This window comes from Lepisosteus oculatus, chromosome 8, assembly GCF_040954835.1.
Source record: "Lepisosteus oculatus isolate fLepOcu1 chromosome 8, fLepOcu1.hap2, whole genome shotgun sequence".
NCBI classification, from domain to species: domain Eukaryota; kingdom Metazoa; phylum Chordata; class Actinopteri; order Semionotiformes; family Lepisosteidae; genus Lepisosteus; species Lepisosteus oculatus.
In genome coordinates this window covers 26,415,051-26,424,830 of record NC_090703.1, presented here as the reverse complement: position 1 = coordinate 26,424,830, position 9,780 = coordinate 26,415,051, and the positions used below count along the sequence as shown (strand labels likewise).

The following is a 9,780-nucleotide window of genomic DNA, read 5'->3' as shown; positions in this document are numbered from 1 at the left end:
ATTGGTGGACAACAACTCTTCTTTGGCACAGCTTTGTTGAGAGGAGTAGTAATCCAGGCACACTTGGCTAAAACAAATATTTATTATAATAAACTACACAACACACAAAACATAGAATATACCAAGTTATATTATATTATATTATATTATATTATATTATATTATATTATATTATATTATATTATATTATATTATATTATATTATATAAATGGGGCTGGACATATATTTTAAAACAATGACAACACACAACAAAACATTTTACTGTATATACAGTATTTACAGACAAGGTGTTTCAGAGGCCTAACATTCTGGTCACCTAGAAAACCCAAGACTGCTACTAAGTACTAAACTCTTAATATGCCTACAAAGGACACACAAGAGATGAGCTGCCTTCTAACTAAATACAAAGCAACCCGCAGTTAAATCTCTCTCTCTGCATCCTGGAAATATAAAATAAATGGGGGCCTATATCCTTATCCTTAAAATGCACCCTAATCAGGAAAGACATTTCTAACTGAGGTGTCTTTTACCAAGGAAACCCAAGTTCTCTAAAAACACAAAATAGCACACTCTGATGTTCAAATACTTAGCTCCAGTCAAGTTTTGTTTGGATGATCATGAAGTAGGAGCTCTCGCCTGGCACAAGCTTTGAGTCCTAAGTCCTCTGGACTCCCTCTCTCTTCTCCCTGCTCTCCTTGTTTCTTCCTCCTGCCTCTCCTTTCTCTCCTGCTTTCCTCTCCTCCTGCTTCTCTTCTCTTCTTCCCTGCCCTTTGCTCTTAAGGTGAATTTATAATGTGTCTCTCTGCCCTGCTCCTTTGCAATCATTAATCCACAACTTGCCTAGGCCTACTAAGATGAACTTTATCTAAAATCTAAGACACACTTCTCAGTCACCCAAAGTTATAACAATCGAAATATATATTTTCTTTCTCAACATACATGTAAGTCTCTTATTTTTTAATGGGTTCATCAGTTAAATGTATTGTGTTATGTCTTTTAACTGCCTGCAAATTAAAATTCCCATCTAGGACAATAAAAATAAGTACGCATTCTTTGGTTGTAACATTATTTCTTCTTCCTTTGCATTCCTAAACATCTTTCACCTGTTTTTTCAGAGGACATTTTGTATCCACAAATAACAGTTGAAAATCTTCAATCACTTACTTTTCCATGAAAGAAATGATAAAGACAGAGTACTTGGAAAAAGATTGCATGAGGCCCTCAAAGAAATATGTTTTCACCAAGAGTGAAATGTGCAAGAAGCAATGGAATTCAAAACTTGTAACATCGCTAAGTTAATTAATAAAAGAGTCCTCATTCTTATAATAACAGGAAATATATAATATTTTAAATCCAGGCTTTCCACTTTTTTAGCAAGTGCTTATCTGCATTGCTAGATGCATTGCATAGAATGGAGATGCAGATACAGTAGTTCATCAATTTCTTGTGAGCCTGACTTTCAGATATGATGAAGACATTTCAAACCATTGTTAAGTAATTCCCTTTGTTCTCTGGCCCATGATGAACATTGTGCAAAGCTTTTATGAGGGAACTTTTTGCAGCTGTTTCAGTAATTTTCACAGTTAAGACTGAACTGAATGAAGAACACAGTTGAGTGCATGAAGAAAAGTGTGTGTAGCTCCATCAACTTGAACAAGTAAATATTGAGGTATTGAGCCCAAGAAGTCCCCAGCTGCAGTGGTTGCTAAAGAAAAGGCATGGGTATGGAAGGGGCTCAGAGGGGCCATGGAGAATGACTGCCGGATGGCCTCGAAGCTGCTCTATGACTCAGGAGGCGAAGGCGGGACATCACCAAGGCAGGCAAGAAAAGTCTGTCAAGTTTGCTCTGCTCAGCCACCACTACCCTCACCAAGAAAAAGTGGTTAGAAAATGAGATGAAATAATACATATAAATCTGATCCCTCTGTCTCTTTACAGCAACTCCCTGTAAGCTTGTGCGACTTGTTTTGAATTCTAAATGCTACAGTATTTTTAAGTGCCTTTTTATTTTCTAGTGATCGCAACAGTTAATTAACACTGTCTGTCTACCAAACACCCAGTGCACATTATACAAAACCAGCTCCAAAGTAAATATAGAGATCAAAGAGGAACTTGTTGGGGTTTTTTTTGCTAGTTTTGAGATATCATTTTTCGTACTGTATAATAAAGAGAATTGTTTTTTAAAGTAACCGATATAGTAAAGGTATGTTTGTAACAGTGACTCATCAAACGATCACTGTTATGGCACCATGTATAACAGTGTGTATAATAGCACCTTCAAATCTCTAATTTAGTAAAGAAGTAAAACTTTTAAAAGCTTAATTAAGAAATCCATTAAGTAAATAGCTACACAGATGGAAAGGAAGCCAGCAGAGAGAAGACTGCTCCTGGTCTGGTACTAAAAAATCCTGTCCTAATTAAACCTCAGAATTAGAATCTGTCATCTTACCTTGGGATGAATGTTGAAGTATCTGTTTGTCTCAAAATTCTTCCTCTCATTCTCAGCGTAGTATTGCAGGAAGCTGTCCTTAATGATAAAAAACCTTCAGGAGACAAACAGGCCTCAGATAAGCTAAGAAATGCAATTCTTACACTTCAGGATGAAATAAACTAGAGACTACAGTTCAAAAGAAAGGAAAACAAGCCCCAACAGACAGTCCACTATTGTGGAATAGCACATAATTGAAAAGCTATCATAGAAGTGAAACCGAGGGCGTTTCCTACAATTGGGAGACATGCTGTATTTGTATGACAAATAAAGTTGAAAACTGTAACGCTAGATTAATTCTCTAAACTCTTCATAGTGTAAATTTTTTAATTAATAATTTTGCAAAAATCCCTGGCACCAAAGGTTTTTATTATTAAATATATTTAAAGGATAACCATGGATGAAAACCACCCTCCTACTGAAACTCAGGTTATAAAAAATCAATTTTGAAAGTGGTGTGATGCAGACTTTAGAATTTACTAATAAAAATCTGTCAAGATGATAACCAAGAAAAAATCTATGGTTATGACACAGAAACAGGTATTGCAACACACTGATAATTTATGCTCTTCTGAGCTCTGTTATTTGCTCAATAATATTAGATTATTATAATAATATAAGATTTTTCATAAAAGGCAATGTGAATGAGTCACTTTTTGCCACTGAGGGAGATGTCAAGTGTAGCAAAGACTAAGGTGTGATCTATGAGATTCATTTAAACAAAAGAGATAAAAAAATAACAGGACTTGGAGTGGTAGTTAGGAGCTACAGTACACTGGAATGAAGAATCTGGAGAGTGCAGTATACATACTGTACAAGTCTTTTTGGAGGTATTTCCCTTCTTTTTACATCATGACTGTGATATTGTGCTGGTGAGCTTCCTCCTTGCAACTGGCCTACTTCTGGCATTACCTCACTCTGGAGTTCACATTACAACCACAACATCTGGGACAAACACAGAGCAGCTGCATTAACATGTGGTTCCTATCACCCAGCCAACAGGATGAAGTAGGATCATACTTACCATAGCTTAATTGGCTATTACACATTGTTAAGAAAAACAACACAATGTTTTAAAATCATGGAAGATATTGACAAAGTTAACCCAAAGTATAATCTCATAATGAGTAGTGAATTAGGATCCAAAGGTACAAGTGGAAATTAAGAGAGTAATCTTTTAAAGTTGAAAACAGGAACCACATCTTTACATAAAGGGTTATATAGGGTTTAAAGATGAGTGCCTGAAATAGACTGTCCTGCAATGTCATAGAAGCAGATTTTTTAAGGTATTTTTAAAATGTTGAACAAAATCATTGGATCAATAAACTAGCACCAAACAAAGAACAAGACAAGGTCTAGTGGAGCTCACTTTTTTAAATCAATCTTATGTTCTTAAGTCAAAAATACAGATGGTCCTTTTTTCTTTATAAGCTCCAATGTAATAATCACCACCTGTCATTATCTTGATCCACTGCTAGAAACACACCCTCTGAAACCTACACAGTTAACCCTACCTTACAGCACAAACAGGAGAGTCCACAAGTGGTCTGAGAACTGACTTATGTCTCCCTGATGAAGACCTACTCACAGCAAGGTAAAAACCCTTTTTTGGAGCATTTTGAAATGTGCTTCTTAAAAAATATAATTGTAAAAATGATTGTGAGTAAATTTAATGATAATAATTAAAACCTCTAATGAAGTAGATAACTATGCCAAAGACAAGCACTGTACTGTAGTCTGAAAATGGACAAGGGGACATACTAGGATCTGCATGTTCCTATTGCATAAGAAAAATAGGTCCATATCACAATGATTTGAGAAAGCAATATGATCACCACTGTTCAATGATAGTGGAAATTCATACTTTAAGGCAGGACTCATCCTCACTGAAAGTGCGGCACACCGTGTACATGTATTCCCGCAGAACCCTTCAGCTACGTTGACTTGAACAGCATACCACCTGTAGTTTCACTTGACAGTAATTCCAGAGCAAGTAATTAAGAACTGTATTTAAACTCCCATAATTCTAACGGTGATTAAGAAAACAACTGGATAAAATGCAGGAACCAATTATCTGCACAAAAAGGTTTATCATCTAAAAAACCTTTTGAGATACAGAAGATAAAAAAGAAAGAAATGTACATTATTTATTATGCAAAGGTTATCTGTTTTTAATTTAAACATTCTGTTTTTTATAAACAATTAAGATACTTTCAATATTTTAGATGCTTAATGAACTTTGAATAAACTGATAAAAAAATTATATAACTCAATAATATTTAAATTTTGTGAGATGTATATACGACCTAAACAGTCATTTATAACTATTATGCATTCTGCACGCTTTCCTAAACGCTAAACGGCCTCGCATTCCCACACTCACGCTGCAACTAATTTTCCTATCACAGTTCACTCCTGTCACTATATCAGTTTCCCTCTTTTCTCACTTCCCTGCTTACTATTGCGGATTCTCTTCTTGAGCTCCCTAGTGCGTGTTCTTTTCTCCTTCATTTGTTCGCTGCCTGGCTTCCTAGCTTGTTCTATGGTTTACGATTTTTGCTCTTGTGATTTGGATTTGTAACTCACAGTTTAAATCGCCCTTTTGTCTAGCCTTGTTTTTTACGGATCCACCTAAGGCTTTCTTTTTGAGCCCATTATTGTTTACTTACAATAACTTTATTAAACTTAAGAACATGTAGTGTGCTCTCTGAAGGCACCAGTTCTGTAGGATTTTGGCATTTACTGGGACAATTATTAATTGTAGCAGTAAATCACAAAATTGATTATTTTGATGGCTTTAGAATCCAACCATGCGATATAACTCAAACAACGCACACACACACGGGTACTAATACACGAGGATACATTTATTAATACATAAAATATGCATATAAACCTAACCGATCTTATCGTGAGGGTTATCAGAATACAAAAGATATATATTCATTCAGTTACGAAGAGTTACATATATCAACATACATTCAGTATATCATTCATTTAGACCGTTTCGTAAATGAACTTGGTTATAACTTCTACATTAGATACTCAAAACAAGTACATAACCCTTAGGAATTAAATTGATATAAACCGGTTGGGATAACAATTGAATTCTCGAGCAGTTATGCAGTGAAGTTGAATACTCATCCAATCTCTGGGGATTCAGATCTCCTGCGGACTCAAAGAAGCAGTTGCAGGCTTGTTGCTGTCCAATCCGCGCTGTCTGGCTAGGTGCCAGCTTGTGCTGTGCGGTCTGCGACGGTGCGCTGCAGATGCTCACTGACCGGCTAGTTAGTGTTGGCTTTAACTAGCAAAGTTTGTGCACAGGAGAAAAGATGACTGTGGGTCCCAGCAGGTCAGGAAGAGGACCGGTTCATTCCTGATGAAGAGCTAGTTCTGAATAGTGATTCAGCTGTCCACAGTTCTGACCTGTTCACGAGGCTTGCTGCTGGTGCTAACCTCGGGTGGATCCTCTGGTTATTCTCTGGCAACCTCCTCTTTAGACTCTTAGAACAAAGGAAAGATTCCCTTTAGAAAAGTCCACTGAATTCTCTCTCAGGCCCTCTGTGTTGCCTGTTTTTACCTGGAGGAACTTCAGCTCATTCATTGGCTGAAAGTTTCATGGGCATCAGAGTCCCACGTGGGTTACTCGGCCCTACCAGTCCCTGACTGGTTGATCAAGGTGAGATATGAGTCATTTACTCCTGACACCTAGGAATGCAGTCCAGATGTCCATCTGGCACTCCCTAGACAGATAGGCGCCAATGGATGACCATTGATCATGATAGCCAGGCTTAGCTTAGTGCATCCCCCTTTGGGAGCTGTCCCTTATCAAAAGAAAACATCTTTAAATCAGCCTGCATGAATAGTTTCTCTGTGGCTGCACCACAGAGATGAACAGAGAGATGAGGCCTCATTTGGGAAAGCACAGCAACACTTAATTCTGTCTTATTAACAAGCATTGCTGCTACAAACACATGACAATAACAGGCCATTTATCCTATCAATGCTTGTTATTTTCCTCTACACTGAGTGAATCTATCATAGCATCAAGCTTAAAATTGATAATGCAGATCACGTAATAAGTATTTTCTAATATTAGTGTAAAATTGGCTATTAACCATCCATCCATTTTCTAACTGCATCATCCAATTGAGGGTCATGGGGCAGCCCTGCACCAGTCCATTTCAGGGCCTGTGTTATCATTATATCATCAATGGTCACATCTCATGTGTAGCTCTATCATTTTATTTACATGTTATGTCTCATTTAATATGCAAAAAAATACATGTGCAGCCATTACACATGACCGACAAACACTGGACTTGAGATTCAGAGGTTCGGATCTAGCTTCAGTGAAATTGAACATACACGTCTTTGCTTCTCAAGCACAGAGCAAACAGGGACACAAATGTAAAAGGAAGCAGGGTAAGAGAAGTGGCGTGTTAGTGCAGCTCCAGCAGGGCGCCTGCCAGCCCCAGCTCCCCAGCATCCTGCTTGCAAATGTGCAATCGCTGGACAGTAAGAATGACGAACTTCAGTGTCACATCAACACTCAGTGCAACTCCTCGATGCTCCTCCTTCCCATTTACAAACAGAAGCTAAAGACCGTGCCACCCACAGTAAAGACCATGCAGGGCTGGTCAGGCTCTGCTGAGCAAGAACTCACAGACTGTTTTGAAATTACTGATTGGTGTACCTTCAAAGATTCATCCACTGATCTAAATGAGTATACAGAGGTGGTCACATCCTATTTCAACTACTGTGTGGATAGATGTGTTCCTACCAAGAAGATCAGGATATATCCAAATCAGAAGCCTTGGATGAACTTTTGTGCCCAACTTAAAACACAGTCCGCTGCCTTCCAATCAGGTGACAGAGAACTGTATAAAAATATCAAGGTACGACCTGGAGAAAGCTATAAAACTCTCAAAACAGGAATACAAGGACAAATTAGAAAAACAACTTGGGGGCACATGTGGCAAGGTTTGCAGAATATCACGAACTACAAAAGCAACAGCAGTGGTATTTCCTCCACTGAAGCATCTCTACCAGATGAGCTGAACACCTTCTACTCCTGATTTAAGGCTCAGAACACCGAGCCCACTACAAGGCTCCCAGTAAACCAGGGGACTTTGTGTTACAGCTCTCTAAACATGAGCAGCGTAGAGTGAAAACCTGCAAAGCAGCCAGCCCAGATGGTGTCTCATGTCCTTAAAACCTGTGCAGACCAGCTATCTCCAGTGTATACAGACATTTTTAAACTCTCTCTGTCCCTGTCAATTCTACCAGGGTGTTTTAAGCAAACCACAATTGTGCCACTGCTCAAGAAGACCAAGGTAACTTGCTTGAATGATTACCATCCAGTGGCACTCAGTTCAGTTGTCATGAAGTGCCTGGAAAGTAGTACTGTACTGTAGTACTGTCCTACATAAATTGCTCTATTCCGGACTCCCTTGACCGTTCAGTTTGCTTACCCCCCGATAGGTCAGTTGATGATGCCATATCTCTAGCACTTCACACTGCCCTAGAACATTGAGACAGACGGGGTACCTATGCTAGGATGCTGTTTATTGATTACAGCTCAGCCTTCAACACAATTGTTCCCACCAAGCTGATCCCAAAACTCAGGAACCTGGACTTATGCAACTGGATAATGGATTTCCTCACTGGTAGACCTCAGGTGGTGAAAATTGGCAACAATATCTCCTCTACAGTGATCCTAAACACTGGAGCCTCACAAGACTACTGTCTCAGTCCTAGGCTATACTCCTTGTTTAGCTATAACTGTACAGATGACACTACTATTATTGGGCTGATCAACAACAACAATGTGCCTCATACAGGAGTGAGGTAGAGCAACTTACAAGATGGTGCCTTGACAACAATCTGGCCCTCAATGTCAATATTAAAAAAAAAAAACTTATTGTGGACTTCAGGAGACCCAGAGGGAGTCACGCCCCAATCAGCATCAATGGCACAGCAGTGGAAACTGTCAGCTGCTGGAGGTTCCTTGCAGATCTCCACTTACCTGGCTTGGAACCACAACACTAGCGAATCTGAAAACGGCAAAACAGCGCTATTACCGCAGCACCAGTGAAAGTGTCCCCACTAGTGGCACACTGTGTGGTACAGCAGTACTACCATGCATGACAGAGATGCACTACAAAAGGTTGTAGTAACAGCACAGAGGCCCATAGGATGTGATTTAGCAATCTGTGAGATCCACACAATGTGCTGTTGCAATGAAGCCCAATCCATCATTCAGGATCCAACCATCCTGGCCACAAACTGTTCTCCCCCCCTACCCTCTGGTAAGCAGTACCACATTGTTAAAGCAAGGACCATTAGACTCAAGAACAGCTTCTATCCCACTGCAGTGCATCCTCAACAATAACTAACTGCAAGGTCTAAGACTCAATACACATCTGCACACTGCACTTTTTACATAGTCTAACATTTTTTATTCTTGGTCTCACTACTACATATTTATTTATTTTTCCACAATATATTTATTGTTCCTATTGTCTACATTGTGTAGTGTTGTCTGTTGTACTGTGTATGTCCTGAGAGATCAGCAACATTAAGAATGGTGTACGTGTACATAAGGCAATAAGCTACTCTACTCTACTACTTAACCACTTCCCAGTTATTAGCAAACATTTTGGTATGGACACTGGTTTCTATTCTTTCAAAATTTTAACATATCAATCTGATCCCCTGTCAGATGTCTTGTACTTAGACTGATCAGATTTCATTCCTGTAACCCGTCCTCTTACCTTGTTTTCTTAAGACCTTCTATAAAGTGTCAACCACACTTGCATGCAGTGCTTCAGATTTGCTGATCATAATGCATTTTTAATGAATCATGGAAACTAAATTTGCAGATGATTCAAAATCTGAAGGAATGGCAAACAGCAGCAAGGGAATTACAAAAAGACTAAATCAGGTCTTGAGCAGACATATATTGTAAAAAATAGAAGTTCAGTGATTATTTGAAATGAAAACGCCAAAGCCCTGTAGTTCTCAAGAATCACAGCTGTCCATTTCTAACTTACCTGAATATATTAATTTATAAATTAATCTAGCCCGCATACTGTACTTTACAAAGTCATACTTCAAAGGAGACCTATAAGATCCATTGGATTGTGACTCTCCAGGACCATAGTTTACCAGTACTGGTCTAGATGCTGTGCAATAAATCTACATTGTCTCCTGGGTCCTTTTCCTGTAGTAGGCTTTTATAATTCTGAATCTCCCATGGTTAAATTATGTCTTACAGTAGAAGAGGCAG

At 38.6% G+C, this 9,780-nt stretch overlaps 1 long non-coding RNA gene across 1 annotated transcript; it reads right to left on the bottom strand.

The window, feature by feature from the left end:
* Positions 1-216: 216 nt before the first annotated feature.
* LOC138241039 (uncharacterized) lies at positions 217-4,485 on the bottom strand. The gene is made up of 3 exons (XR_011190249.1): positions 3,301-4,485; positions 2,451-2,544; positions 217-814 (listed from the first exon to the last, which is right to left on the bottom strand). It is a non-coding gene; the product is annotated as an uncharacterized lncRNA (long non-coding RNA).
* Between the last annotated feature and the right edge of the window lie 5,295 nt (positions 4,486-9,780).